This window comes from Gigantopelta aegis, unplaced genomic scaffold (assembly GCF_016097555.1).
Source record: "Gigantopelta aegis isolate Gae_Host unplaced genomic scaffold, Gae_host_genome ctg4009_pilon_pilon, whole genome shotgun sequence".
NCBI classification, from domain to species: domain Eukaryota; kingdom Metazoa; phylum Mollusca; class Gastropoda; order Neomphalida; family Peltospiridae; genus Gigantopelta; species Gigantopelta aegis.
Genome location: NW_024533630.1, coordinates 18927 through 34715, shown reverse-complemented (window position 1 = coordinate 34715; position 15789 = coordinate 18927). Strand labels below are relative to the sequence as shown.

Here is a 15789-nt window from a genome sequence, read left to right as displayed (position 1 = left end):
GTGTAGACAGGCCAATAGTTACAGATACGACATATAGATATTGCATGGTTGGGTGTCATTGTGTTAAACATTTTGCACACTTATATAACACTGGTTCTCACTAGCTTGTGTTATAAGGTCAATTTATATTATATAATGTGTGTTATGTGAACATACTTTGTATACAGCATATACTGAATTAAAAACATTGTTAAATTAAATGATTATTAACAAGAGAAACACGATTGATGTATACACTAAAAATCAACCAATCAAACTTTGTAGCTATATAATGTCAAAAATCAAAAACTAAATAAATATAAGTACATAACATTAGAAAAATATAGTCTTTGCAGTAAACCATATCCATATACATCACTGTAGAAATTTGATTGGTTGATTTGACCATATATGGTTATAAAGATTGTATTATGTAGCAAATTATCTGTTACAATCAGTAAAACAACATGTACAGTTTTCATTAGTAATATAGTAAATGTACTATGGAATTAATTGACTAGTAATGTAATTATTTGTTAGAACTATGTTGACATAACAATGCAAGCTGGACCAGAATTGTTAATATGAAATTTTATACATACCCTTCAAGGCATTTTTTAGGGATGCATGCAACCAAATTGTACATGAAATGGTTCAGCGATTAACTTTTTTGTCATATTATTCATTATCATGGATTAGGATCAATTGTCAAACTTTTGCTCTACTACAAACAAATCCATTGCTTTGTTTTATACATGAGATTATAGCTTCCATTATAGTGATTACTAGTTAACATAAATTATAGTAAAGATAAGAAAAAAACATTAACAATGTGATATTTTATTATTGAAATCATTCAATGGTGCCATTTTCACTCTCATCAGTTCTAATATGTCTGCTACAATAATGAAATTGTTACATATTATTTATATCTTAATAAGTACATACATACATATATTACAGACCTTTGCTCTATAAAGTGGTAATGATCACAAGACAAATAAAGTTCAGTAGGATCTAGCTCATCATATAACGTGTCTAAAGTCTAAACACAGTAGCAATACTGTGTGTATAATACAATGATATAAGTTTCCCTTCGAATTCACCAGGCAAGTAAATAGCACTGTCTATGCATTAACGTTTTTTTCTCTTATTATTATTCCAGCACTAAGAAATCTTGTGGCAAAAAATATTTAGGCATAGCAAGTTAAGTTTAAATTTCTAGCGCCATTATTTCATTTAACTTACAGCATGTGGTAGTTCAATATTGTAGTTACCTCTTTAAAGGAATTTGAAAGAAGTTCGGTCTTTAGTAAAACAGCTATTAAAGCAACAATCAAAATAAACCAATATCACACACCCGCCAGATGTAGGATAAATGAAGGTATTTAACGCCTCACCGGAAAAAATGGCGGAGAGTGTAATGGCTCAAAGCAATTTCAGAATGATGTCTCGTTTAGCAAACACTATTTTGTCATTACCATATCTTTTCATTTTTTTAAAGTATGATTCAAGCTTTTCATATTCTGTCAGGTGTAAGAAAATGTGAGACCCTACTGTATTGCTACTATATGTAGGAATTTTATACCTATTAATCCTACTGTTGTTCACTGCTGCTTGCACCAATATTTCACAAATTTTATATCATAATGAAATAACAACATCCAATGCTGATCCAAAGATACTTAATAAAAATAGACATGGTATCTCTATTAAAAATTAGAGTGCGCATGGTAATAACAACTATATATCTGGTATTAATGTCAAGTAAATACAAAATAGACCAGTCAGCTCAGATTCATGTTAAAGAATGTTTTTTTTAAAAAATAGTCATTTTACAGCTGACTTTATATCAAGCAGGTTCCATGATTTTAGACCTGCTTTGTAACATAAAATTCTATAGGAGTGTATACATAAAATAGCATCAACCAACTTGAGTTATAGCATAATGTCAGGCTGTTTATAATTCTAGCTCCTTCCTTTTCAGCTTCCTGTATGACAGTGTTCAAAACAATCCTAGCAAAATTTAAAAATCATGTGTTTTAAATGATATTATGTGCCATTTCAGAAGATATTACAGGTTATATATAAATATACGTACTATCTCTTGAAGATATATTAGTGGTAGGGTAATATTAATGCTACGGAACACTGCCATTCTCTGCTTAATACAGTATATTTTGAACTCAAAGTACAAGCATTCCCATGTAATCTTTTATTGTACATATTAATTCATTTACTCATTTTTCACTTAATTGTAGGATACATACACTGGGATTTGATGTTCACACAAAGGGTAGTAGTTTAATTTCACATCTGTCACACATAGGTTGTAATAGGACATTTGAAATTGTGTCACATTCACACAATATATTTGTGATTCAGCCACAAAGATAATACAAGCAACTAATAACTATTATTATTAATGGTTATTAAATTTAACCATCATTATTAACCCTGTGCAGATCTTAGTGTTTGCAGTAGTGTATGCTGTCTCCTAGCATAGCTGAAAGAAGAGATGGATTGATTTTCTTAAACTACAGTATGGTAGTTGTAACTGCAGTATCCAAAGGGGCATAAACTGTATATTATCTATGATAACTCTATGTCAATTCCATGTCATCTTATCACTTATTACACAAATTGGATTTCTAATTAAAGCGCAATAATAGATATTATTGTAATAATATACATAGTATACTTTGATGTGTCATTTCCTACTTATAGGTAATCCTAATTGAACCTTTCTTTGACTGCTACAACCCAATGATTGAAATAGCAGGTGGCAAGCCAGTTTTTGTGCCTCTACGGCCTTCCCTACAGCTGTATGTACAGCACATATTACCAATACTTTTATTTATATATCATAGCTATTAGTATATTTGTAGCTTAGACATGATTTTGAATATAGTATATTAAAAAACTATAATCATAGAACAAAACACACAGCTTGTTCCGTGTGTACAGAAGTTATTCTGATAATTTTCTTGTCCTATTTGTAGGTAAAGGAAATGGTCTCTCTCTTTCCATTGTCTTCAAAAGACTGGTTATTGATAAGGATATTGATGAACTGAGAGGTGTAATTACTTCTAACCACTAAAGCTCTTGTTCATTAGCTCAGTCTCTAACAGGTTGTTTTGTATCCTATTGGAAACGTAGTTGTTATTTGTAATTCAAAGTATATTCTTAGATGTATATATTCTGCTTTATTTTCGTGGGAGTATAAGGTCTGTTTGTCAACTTGTATTGTGTTTTTTTCGGTGTCAAATGTAATCAGATTTTGCATGTGTATATATGTTACCCTCCTCACTATGAATTCATAGAATGGCTAGGCATAGTATATTCTTTCTAAATAATGGAAGTAATCTAAATTTCTCTCTAATTGGAATTACACCTAATACGTTGTAATAGTAGGTATTCACCCATTTTTATTTTGGGACAACGCATATTAGAGTGTAAGATAGATGAAGTATGCATTAGTAATGACATACTAATGTATAACCCGTGATATGAAGTGTACGAATGGCTTGCTCTAACGTCCTGTGTACAGAACACATGATGTCTGAGAATAGGTATGCTAGTTCAAAAAAATACCCATTCAATTTAGCTCTAGCTCTCCTAACACTAGTGGAGTAATTTAAACCCGTTACTTACTACTTGTCTTACTTAATTAGCCTTTTACCCGTTACGGTAATGTAATTGTAGTATGTATTTGTAATCTATGTATATATATATATATTATGACCATTTTCATATCCTATTATTTATTATAAATGGCTAGCTACCTAATCTACGAGGTCCTACCTGTTTTATAACTAAGGGACTATCTCTGTGTATGTACTTCTAACTCTTAAATGTAACAGGATAAAAATAACAATTCTTTTGAATTCATTCCAAACACAAACACACTTTTGTCCCAAACTAAAATTTAAACATTTACTGTTGACTGTCATCATATACAGATTAATCTCCAAGAATTAAGACTATAATCTTATATTCTTCTTATGTAGCTACCCTGTATACCTGTATGTGAGAAAGAACAATTACTATTGGCAGTGCTGGTAAAAACATTCAGTTGTACTGGATGGAAGGGATGATTTATCTTTCCAACAATGTAATACCACATGGACCATATTATTATTAGCTTGGATGGGCTATTGGACCAAGTCATCTTATAAAGAACATGATCAGTGTACATAGTAATTGTTGCTTATACGAACCCAACTCTCTCTTCAGGTATGTTGATAAGAACCTAATGTTATATCAATCATCACAGTTACCAGACCCAGCAGCTATTAGCTAGATTGAAATATGTTTACCAGACCCATTAATATATTAACCCTAATACTCAAATAACATTTCTAGCCATCTTTTAATCTTGCCACGCCCAATTTTCTTGTCATAATTATTGTTATTGTAGTTGCTAAATCCCCTAAATTAGCAGAGCAATCAATCCATGTGTAAAGGTGGTACAAGTCTCAGCATTAAACTTGATGTAATCACTTGGTATTGTCTACATAGAAGCTGTGGCTATCGTTTTTAGAAATAGAGTTAGCTCGATTGAGTCAGGAAGATAGCTATTTCAAAGAGCTACCAGCTTTTCTATTAAAGAAGAGAGATTCTATGGCACAGGTATTGCAAGAAGTTGGTCTAAAACCTATCATTCCTGAAGGAGGGTACTTCATGATGGCTGATTCAGATAGCCTTGGTAAGTTATCTAGTCGTCTGATGCCATTATTTTGATACCAATATAGGAGTGACTTTGATGAATCTGATGATGCTATACCTTATGATATTCAGTTTGTAAAGTGGATGACGAAAGAAAAGGTGCCATTGCAAACAGTAGGACAGCTGTGATTTTGTTTTCCCTTACAGGGCATTGCCGCTATTCCACCAAGTAGTTACTTCTATTGTCCTGAAACATTGTCCATATAGTGATAAATTGATCCGAAATCTATTTCTGTAAAGTAAAGAAGTCATTATCCATTATATCAATAAGTGTGTTTATCTTGGACTCAACGCCAAAGAGAGAAGACTATAATAGAGCTGACAGGGCTATAGTTCAGAAATATCCATTCCTTAGAAATCCCATCAGCTGTCATGTAAGCTATCATTGCCAAAAGTATACTTATAACATATACTTGAATATCCTTTAGACTCATATAATAACTGTTTTAAAAAAACCAGTTCCAGGAGATCGATGAGTAAGGTCATACAGGTGAAAACAAAGGAGCTGTTCTTCGGAAAATTGTAGATTCTACAGTTTTGCCTAACCCTAATTTAATTGTAAACTGTAAAACAAAGTATTTTCCTGTAAGGATTTAGGCATAGATACACAATTATTCAAACATTATTTTTTATTTTCATTACTTTTATTTCCATGTATATCATTCTTAAAACAACTTTGCAAGCAGAGTAACATGATGTAATGATCTGTAATGATGATTCAGTTACACAATGATCTGTGTGTGTAGTTACACAATGATCTGTGTGCTTTGGACATAACCATTACTGTGTGAAATTAATACATTTTCAGGTGTTAAGTAAGTTGCAAATTTACCACACCTGTTTGTGTGTGTGATCAGCACAACCTATTTTTTACAGTGGATATAACTATAGCCTTTATGCTACATATAGAGCAATTGTTATAAGGACTTCTCTAACTTAAAAAAGGAAATCTATTCTAAGAAATATAATTCAGATGTAAGAATTCATTTTTAAACATAAAGGATACATATTACTAGATTTATCTTTTTTAAACACTAGCTAAAAAAGTTCTTATCACCTCAGGCTCTGTTCTGGAAAATGTACTATACATAATTATCATTAATGACATAATTTTATTTATATCACACAAACATAGACTTTTGATGTTGCACTTAATTAAACCATATTGTGTTTCTTTGTTCTAGATTTTGAAGGTTTTATCTATCAGTTACTGAATGAAATATAACATTATTCATTAGATAATTTGGAGTCACTATATATTGCTTAATATGAGTAGCTATTAAACAGGGAACAAACAATAATAAAAAAGGTCTAAAACTTTGTAGATTCAAATGTAGTTGAGCCCATTTTTTCAGCACCTAAACTCTTATTACATTTTTCACAATCAATTTCATCAAGTTCACTTATTGTCAAATAAGTCTTATTAATATGTTGCATGAACAATTCTTTGTACCATTCCAGTCACCAGTTCACTCAGATCCTCCACGCTCAACAAAACAATGACAAAAATAGCATGTCCCATTGTAAGATGACCTATATATCTTATCAATGAAGTATATCTGAGTCTTTCCAGTGTCATATTCATTGCAATTGCCATCAGCTTTTTATCTTCTCCCAACAGCACTGTAATTATTATATTTCATTTACTAAGCATATGAAATATACACATCTTAATAATGTAAACATCCTCAGAGGGACAGCTGACATGAAGCAAATAATAGCAAATTTTAGAAATAATGATATCTTAAAAAAAACTGATGTCTGGGCAATGTACTGTATCAAGAACTGTTTAGCAAATTAGCAATCAGCAACTAACATAAAGTCTAGTTAATATATTTAAAACTATATATGTATATATAAACAAAGATATGTAGTTTTTCACATGTAGCTCAGCTCATTTTCGCATCAGATTCATTATGTTCTATGTTAAAGTACTCATTATATAATTATATGATTGTATAACAGTTACCATTCCTCTCACTAGTTAACTTGGATCTTCAATCTACACAAGTTAATATATATCATATCACAAAGTAGACCTATATACTGAACCTCATCAGCAAAATTCATCTGAGTTGTTCCAATGTCATATTCATTCCTCAACAGTTCTTACATCTTCTCTGTGAGTATATATTATATTAACACGTCATAGGTTCCCATACATATATTCAAACCTCATGTAAATGATCTTAGAGGAACATCTGGAGCTGTATCATGAATTGGTAATCGAGTCAAAGTGATTGTATAGCAAAAAATGGCTCATCATAAATCAGATCTTGTCAGAATACAGTAATACAAAAGTTATACTAATACAAGTTATATTTACTTCTGTTTTTTAGTTCTTTTATAGTCCTCACAATGCATTATAAAACCAAAAGCACAAGTACAATTATGATAACTAGAGCTGATCAAACAGGGTAATAGCAATTGATAAAATGGTGTCTCTACGGAAGTCCTCCCTCAGCAGAATCAGTTTACACTAGTTGCTATAATTTTGAAGTCAAAAATGAAATGCAAATAGTATTAAGTTGATTCAAACCACATTATGAGTCCCTACATGTCAACTAAACAAATACATAGTTTACTACCTATCTGTTTTAGACAATGCTATAAGAAACATGGCATTTATTTCCATTTCTGCTCCTTTAGTGACTCGAACCTGTACTGATGTTGAATATTATTCCTTTAAGTGATCATTTACATAAAACTCATAGAATAATCAGGGTACTAAACCAATAATTACTACTTGTAAATTTTCTGAAAAAGCAACATTCTTAAATAAGTCCATCAACGTTCAACCTATGATAGTATCAACAACAATATACACACAATCAATTCTAATAATATTGTACGGTGATCGTCCATATCCAGAGTAAATCACTTGATATCCAACTATAACTCCTTTAGAATCAAGTGGGGAGTTTCCAAGTCAATAGAATTTTTTTTTTTTTTTTTTTTTTTGAATTGTATCATGTATAAATAGTAGCTTTCAAAGATTGAGGAGGACTGATCAAAAGTGTATTTATAGAAAAGATTGTGACTTTAGAAAGTAAACTTACTATCTTCACTTGTAAAGAAGAACTAATGTTCAGATGATTAAAGGTCCCCAACCAACAAACAGTTTTAGCTGCTATTGTATACTAACATGTTCATAGTAGTGTAGTCCTATATATAATATGACAACTAATATGTCTGAATTAATTAAAAGTATACAGACCCGCTTTTAAATAATGAAGTCTCCTCTTTTGTAAGATCTACTCTTTAGTCTCTTTTCTTTTCTATTCTTGTAAACAATACTCTATATCAGTGATTATCCATAGCATCCAAAGGATTCAGGTGGTAAACCATGTATATTGATAGAGGAAATACTAACACTAACAAGTGTATATTGACAGGAGGTCCAGAAGGAGCTGTAATAACAAGTACATGTATGTACATATTGTCTAGCTACTGACCTGCTTGAGGCAATTATTTGTGATATTGGAGTAGAAGGCAATCATTTCCACCAGAATTAATAATAGTGATTGAGAAGTTATAGTCATATTCTTTCTAATCTTCAATTTAAATATGTTCTCGTTTGTAATGGCTTCATTGCCAAATAGATCAGGATGTTAGATTGGGGCACAACAACAATATGTTATCTTGTAATTCACACAACTCCTTGTAAATTCACTTCATTAGGACCTAGACAAATAGCAGTGATCTTGTAAGTATTAATTTTGCCCTTCATTCTTTCTTGTTTGGAGGTTTCCAAGATATTCTTACAGATGTTGGAGACACTACCATCAAAAGAAATGTCTTTCACTGGAAACTGTAGGAGCTTATATAATAAAGTGAAATTACACATATCACATAACATATTTACCTTCAGCATATGTAATATTGACTGTTGTTGCAACTTCCAACTACTAGCTCGTCTAGTGCAATTATACCTGAATCATCTGAATATCCTGACCCCTTAATAAGCTGGAGAGAGATGAACTTTTACTTCAATTGATAACCAACCATAAGTAACAGATCACTGATGTTCATAATGCTGTGTATCAGATGACATGGTAAAACACACCCAACACATCTCCATATCCAGGGTAGTAGTCAAATCCATCTAAATAGTTTATAATTTAGTTATAACTGAGTCACTTGATAATCAGATATTGAAGGTGCTTCCAGCACAAAAGAGATTCTTGGAACTGGTTGGAAGACAGTTAAAGATTTCGTGGTGCCATGTAGAGCTACAAATAAAAAACATCAGCAATGATGTATAGTGGCAAGCATTAATATAAGATACCCTGGTTCATTGTTGTTTACCATTCTCTTTTCACTAGCTGGTCCAGTACCTTCAAGTGTCACTGCAAATACTACTAGCTTGTAAGTGATGAACCACTAGTGGTTGAACTACATACTGTGTAGTATTTCGTGATGTGTCAGCTATAGTCACTTCTACACGAGGTGTGGTGATAGGAAAATGCTGTGTCTATCAGTTGATATCTGATAGCCAAAGCTTGGATTACAGACTCAGGATCAAAATGGAGATTGCCATTGTTAAGTGTATCTCTGTAGCTATAGTGATAGCAGTCAGTGAGTGAGGAGGACCAACTGAAGCTGTAAAATGATTCAATCATATTATTCATATACCTGTCAAGAAAAGAAATCACAACATTTGTATATGTACTGACATAAGTCACAGCATATGGTCCAATCCAGCAGATGTATAAGCACATGACTGTACAAGTATAGTTGTGTATTGTTTGAAGATCAAATAAAGAGACACTTGTTCCTGATAGTTGTATAGATAGTTAGTTGTGGTTATCTTTGTCCAGAACAGGTTAATTCATAGCCCAATATAATACCATTATGATCTCCTTAGGAGGAGGAGACACCCAAGAGAGATGTACTGTTAAATTACCTTCCTTTTCAGCCAAAAAGGGTAGATGGAGATGATCAAGGACCTGTAAATTAAGAAGTATTTGTGTAGCCAACCAGACAATATATCTATTGACTTACATGGATTCAGGCATTTGTATAATTACTGGTTCAGCAAATGGTCCTAACCCAACAGTTAGATGCAGACACTAGTACACTATAAACATGAAATGATTTCAACTCAGATAGTATAGTGTTAGTTTTATTGATCACTGAAACAGTTTGAGAGGATTTTGGTTAAACATCAGTAATAATGACAGTATATTCTCTGATGATACCATTTGTGGAAGGACATTATAGGTGGAAACCAGGTGAATATAAGAGAATTATAACTCAATACTGTAATTGTAACATTAGTTGGTGGTCCCAAGATGGAACTAAAAATAAAGGAAAAATGATTTTTATGCTAAACAATAGTAGATGTATCTAAACATCTTCTTAGCATTCTGAAAGAACGTTTAACAGCCTCAGGAATGGGATCAATTGTTATTGCTGTCTACACTACATTTATAAATGTAAAATGGATGTAGATCATTGATATAAAGGACCAGTTCAGTAACATTATAAATCATGGTTAGTATCACTAGTGGGTGTCGAAAATAGTGACTATGTAGTGAACAATAAACTCCATTTTTGTTCATCCAAATCTGGAGGGCTCCATTGTATAGTGACAGAAGATGAACTTGTTAAATTAAAACTAGTACATTCTGTGGTGCAACACTAGGTGCTGTGAAAAAATATAACTTTTATGGAAAATTATTTCTTCTAAATGTACCTGCGTGATCAGTCTGTACTTGTACTTCATCGAATGGACCTAATCCAATAAACTGTGCTGCTCCCACTAACAACCTGTATTCATAATTATGGAACTGAAGATTGCTTATAATCACATTTTGACTTTAAGTTATCACTCACAACTTCCAATGGTATTATTGGTATGACTTCAAATACTACAATTGTGTATGATGTGATAATTCCATTTGTTCATGTTCCAGTGGAGGACTCCAATATAATTTAATAGCTGTAGCATTTAAACACAACAGCAGATACATTTTGAGGTGTCCAGATGGTACTAAGTAAAATAAAAAATAAACTATGACATCAAATTATTATGATAATTACCATCTTGTGGAGTAGTAATGGATGCTCTGTTGAGAATGGTCTCAAATTGCTATAGTAACTGCAGCCACTACAAACAGTGTATGTGTAGTGAGGATGAACATCATTAATGAGGACAGATGTATCAGTGGTTTGAAAGTAAAGAGTCTGTGAGGTCTCCATAACAGATATATTGAGAAAATATATATGGATAATTCCATTAACTTTATTCACAGGAGGAGGACTCCAAGATATGTTTTTGAGTGAGAGTTTCATAGGCAGTGATAACCAATAACCTTGGTGGACTACTGGGAGCTACAATAGAAAAATACAACAAATTAAACTAGCAGTATCATTTAAAAAACATACCTGCTTGTAATGTTTGTATAGTTACTATGTCACTGGTAGGACCCACTGATACAGTCACAGCAGCTACTGTACAGTTGTATGATAGTAAGGATGTAAGAAATTGAGGACAATAGATGTATGTGATGTAAAGTTAGTGTATGTTATGCCAGAGTTATTTTAGTGTAGTAATATCATAGCCAATATATTCCATTATGAGTATTTGAGGTGGTGGCTGCCAGTTCAATGTGAATGAATTTGATGACACACATTTATTGCCATTACAATTTGAAGGAGAAGCAGAAGGTGCTGATATAAAAGATAACACAATATAGCATATATATGATGAAAACTTACCATCTTGTGAAGTTTTGAAATGGATAAGGAAATCTGAGTTTGGTCTAGCCTTCATTAGTACTTGCTGCTACTTAAACTTGTAGATAGTATATGGAAGTAGAGCAGTTACAGTTAGTGTGTGGTTAGTGGTTGTATATGTCACTGTCTCTTGAAGAGGTGATCTTAATAACTGTAACTGACTAATATCCTGTTATAACACCATTATGTTACAGGAGCTAATGGGGGACTCCAAGAGAGTAGTGCACTGGTTGAAGTTATAAACAGATACAACAAGAGCATTTGGTGAAGCTGCTGGTACTGTATTAGGATTTAAAGGAATGGTATATATGTCTAAAGTCATCACTTACCATCTTCAAGCATTTGAAATGAGATGTTAAATAGCAGGACTAGAACCAACTGTTACCGCAACAACACTACAACTGTAAGTGATAAAAAATGGATGCAAATTAGTGCTATAGAAAGTTGTATTTTTTGATGTGTCAACAATGTTGACTGTCCAGTTTCAATGTTGCTTAGTGTGATAATATATATGTTGGATACACCATTTAAGAGATGAGATTCTGGAGGACTCCAATGTAGTGTCACAGTAGAGGACTAGTAATATTAACAATCAAGTGTCTTGGAGATCGGTAGGAACTATAGAACCATTACAATAGCAGTTTAGTCAATATATACATAATTACTTTACCATCTTGTAATGTGGTCACATAAACAAATAAAGATGGACCTAATCCAACAGTAATTGCTGCTACTGATAATTTATATTCATAATAAGGATGAAGTCCAGTTTCAAAGTGACTACTATGATAAATGTCTTGATGGACTTCATGAGTATGTTAGTGTTCACTTCAAATACAGTGATAGTGTATGATTGTACACTCCATTTTGAAGATGAGATAAAGGAGGTTCCCATGATAACTGTATTTTAGTTGAGGTCATTGCAATGCACCTAATATTTGAGGTGGACCACTAGGAGCTATAAACAATAAAGATGTAATAAATCAATTTAACATTGCAATAATAAATTTCTTACTCATATTACATTAATTGTATTTATTACTAGAAGGACATTTTAATAATCTTACCACTAGATGGGTGTTTTGATAGTGTATCCAATTGAATAGGGTCCAGTACCCACAGTAAACTGCAGCAACTAATACAGTATATGTGTAATATGGATGAAGTTCAGTAAGTAGTAGACTTTGTACTATAGCTAATATACTGATAATGATCTAATGTTTCCGTGACAGACACTGAAATAGTGTAACTTTGGATAATTCCATTGATCTGATCTATAGGAGGTTGTCCCAAGTAACATTAAGAGTGAATGAGTCTACTGCTATCACAGAGATACACGCAGTTGGTGAGCCACTTGGAGCTAAAGTGACATGGTAATAAGTACAGAATAATATTTCTATTTTCTTACCAGCTTGTTTTGTTATTACAGTAAACATAGCACTAAACGGTCCTGTTGACACAGTAACTGCAGCTATTCTACACTCATACATATAATATGGATGAAAGAGAAGATACAGTGATTTCTGTATCTGTAACATTGTAATATAGTATTGTGCCAGTGTGATCTCTTGAAGTGTGACCACATAACTTCTGATAATACCATTATGACTGTTGGGTGGTGGAGGTAGCCAAGATAGCTTTATTGTAGTTGATGTTACAGTTACTAACTGATACATTCTTAGGAGATGAAGAAGGTGCTGTATATGAAGTAATACTAAAAAGATTTGATCAGTCATTATCATATACCTGATTCTTGTGTTTGAAATGTTAATAGATTGGAATATGGTCCTAGTCCAACTGATGTGAAAGCAGCAATTCTGTATGATATATAGTATATGGGTGGGAGTGAATCAACAAAGATGGATATATTATGAGATACTAGATAGAACTCATATCCATTTGTAATGTCAATAAGAGATATGTTATAGCCAGTTATCACTCCATTATGTTCAGAAGATGAAGGTGGAAACCATTCAATATAAACTACTGCTGAGCTCTTACTGTGACACTTGAACTTGCAGGAGGACTAGAAGGTACTATATTTAAAAGAGATTAAAAAATAAATATGATAGTAATGATAGACATACCATCTTGTAATGTAGTAAAAGTCACAGGAGTTGAGAAAGGTCCCTCTTCTATAGTGTAAGCTGCTACAGTTACACTGTATGTATAATATGGATGTAGATTACTAAGAGTAAGTCTGAAAGTAGTTGATGTAGTTTGATAATGGTATCCAGTATTTGTCTCTGTTACATTCACTAGGTAGTATCTAATGATACCATTTTCATCTTCACTGGGTAAACTCATCCCACATAATAGTAATTACTGTAGATGTTATATGTGTAGATATTATATTATCTGGACCACTAGCAGGAGCTACGTAGGCACAAAGATATTAATAAATTAAATAATAATATATATTGTATCACAAACCTTCTTCTGGCATTTGTATGACAAAGACTAGCCACTGTCCATTTCCTATAGTCACTGCTGACACTGTACATTTGTATGTGTAATAAGGATGAAGGGTTTGAAAACTACTATAGACATAGATGGTGTTTTCTATACTATAGAAAAGAGTGCCAGTTTCTTGTTCTACAATAGTTATATTGTAGTATTGAATAATCCCCATTAGTTCCAGATGGATTGGGAGGTGACCACTGTAATTGAAGACTAATCCATTTACTGCTGATGCATTGAACTGTTATGGAGGACTTGTGGGTACTGTAACAAGACATTGCAACAACAATTAGCATTTATGTACATACCATCTTGAAGAGTGGTGATATTGAAAGTATTAGTAAATGGACCAGAATCAACAGTGATAGCAGCTACTTTTACACTATAGTAGTATATGGACTGAGAACAGATATATTTAACTGAGTGTGGAGTGTAAAGAAAGTTATGTCCCTCCAGACTTTACATTATGTATTATAACAGAATATTCTCTAATAATTCCATTTTGTTGTATGTGCAGGAGGTGGATCCCATGAAATTAACAGTGAGGTAGAACTGGTTACTGACACAACCAAGACTGAGGTGGTGCAGAGTGGTGCTATATTTTAGAATAAGATTACAATCAATATAGTTGTTAGTACACTTACCAGCTTCTTCAGTTAGAACAGACACAGCCACTGTGTAAGGTCCTTCATCTACTGTGACAGCTACAATATAACAGTGATATATGTGGTAAGGTTTTAGTCCATCAATGATTATTTTGAGTTTTGATTGGTGATTTCTTGTACTTGAAGACCTGTCAATGCCTCTGTTACATTGATACGATATTCTCTAATGACAACCATTGTGATCTTGTAGAATTGGAGGATCCCAAGTAATGTGGATACTAGTTGGACTAAGAGCTATAGCATTGGGATGTTTGAGGAGGACTATCAGGTGCTGTTGAAAGATTGAAGTAAATTTAAGATGTATTTAGTTATAAGTACCTGCTTCCTTTGTTTGTACAAAGAACAAGTGAGTAAATGGGTCCAACTCCAATGGTTGTCTCAGCAGCTACTACACAACATATGTAGTATATGGATCTAGTCCAGTTATTGTAATACTAGTCACAGTACTGTAATACTGTATGGTTTCTAAAGTATCAGCATGAGTTACATTGATGACATAGCGAATGATAGCTCCATTTTGTTGGCTTGGAGAGGTGGAGTCCACATCAGAGAAATAGAATAGGGTGTTGTGTTGTTAACAGACACGTCTTGTGGGAATCACTTGGAACTATTAAGAATACATTTAAAAATGTGTAAAAGATCCTTGTCCATTGAAGTAACTAACCATCTTCTGGTAAAGTAATATTAACACTAGTACTGTATGGTCACTTGCTATAGTGTAAGCTGCTATTGTAAAAACTGATATGTAAATGATGGGATCAGTGATCCAATGATAGCAGTAGTGCCAGTAAATGTTTGTGTCTGACTTTTCATTACTTCCTACTATGAGATTGTTACTACTACTCTCTTATAATGCCATTATGATCTTGTGGTGGAGGAGGATCCCATTGAAAAGCCACTGTCCTGGAGTCAATTGCATAAAGTGTAGTAATACCAGGAGGACTATTGGGAGCTGAAGAGACAAGTATAAAATTCATTGATAATATTATTATTATATCATACCATCCTCTTGTGTTATTATAGTGAACCAAAGTAGTAAAATGGTCCACGTCCAATACTAGTCTCTGCTGCAACATAGAATAGAGTATGAAGTGTAGGGAATTAATCCAGTGATTGTAAAGGTAGTGTGTGTAGTATTGTAATACACACTTGTACCAGTCTCAATTAATGTAACGTTTGACATAATATGAGATAATCAGTCCATCCTATATTCAGG

At 32.8% G+C, this 15789-nt stretch overlaps 1 pseudogene; it reads left to right on the top strand.

Moving 5' to 3' along the window:
• Positions 1-1387: 1387 nt before the first annotated feature.
• On the top strand, positions 1388-14514 carry LOC121392524 (annotated as a pseudogene).
• Positions 14515-15789: the final 1275 nt, after the last annotated feature.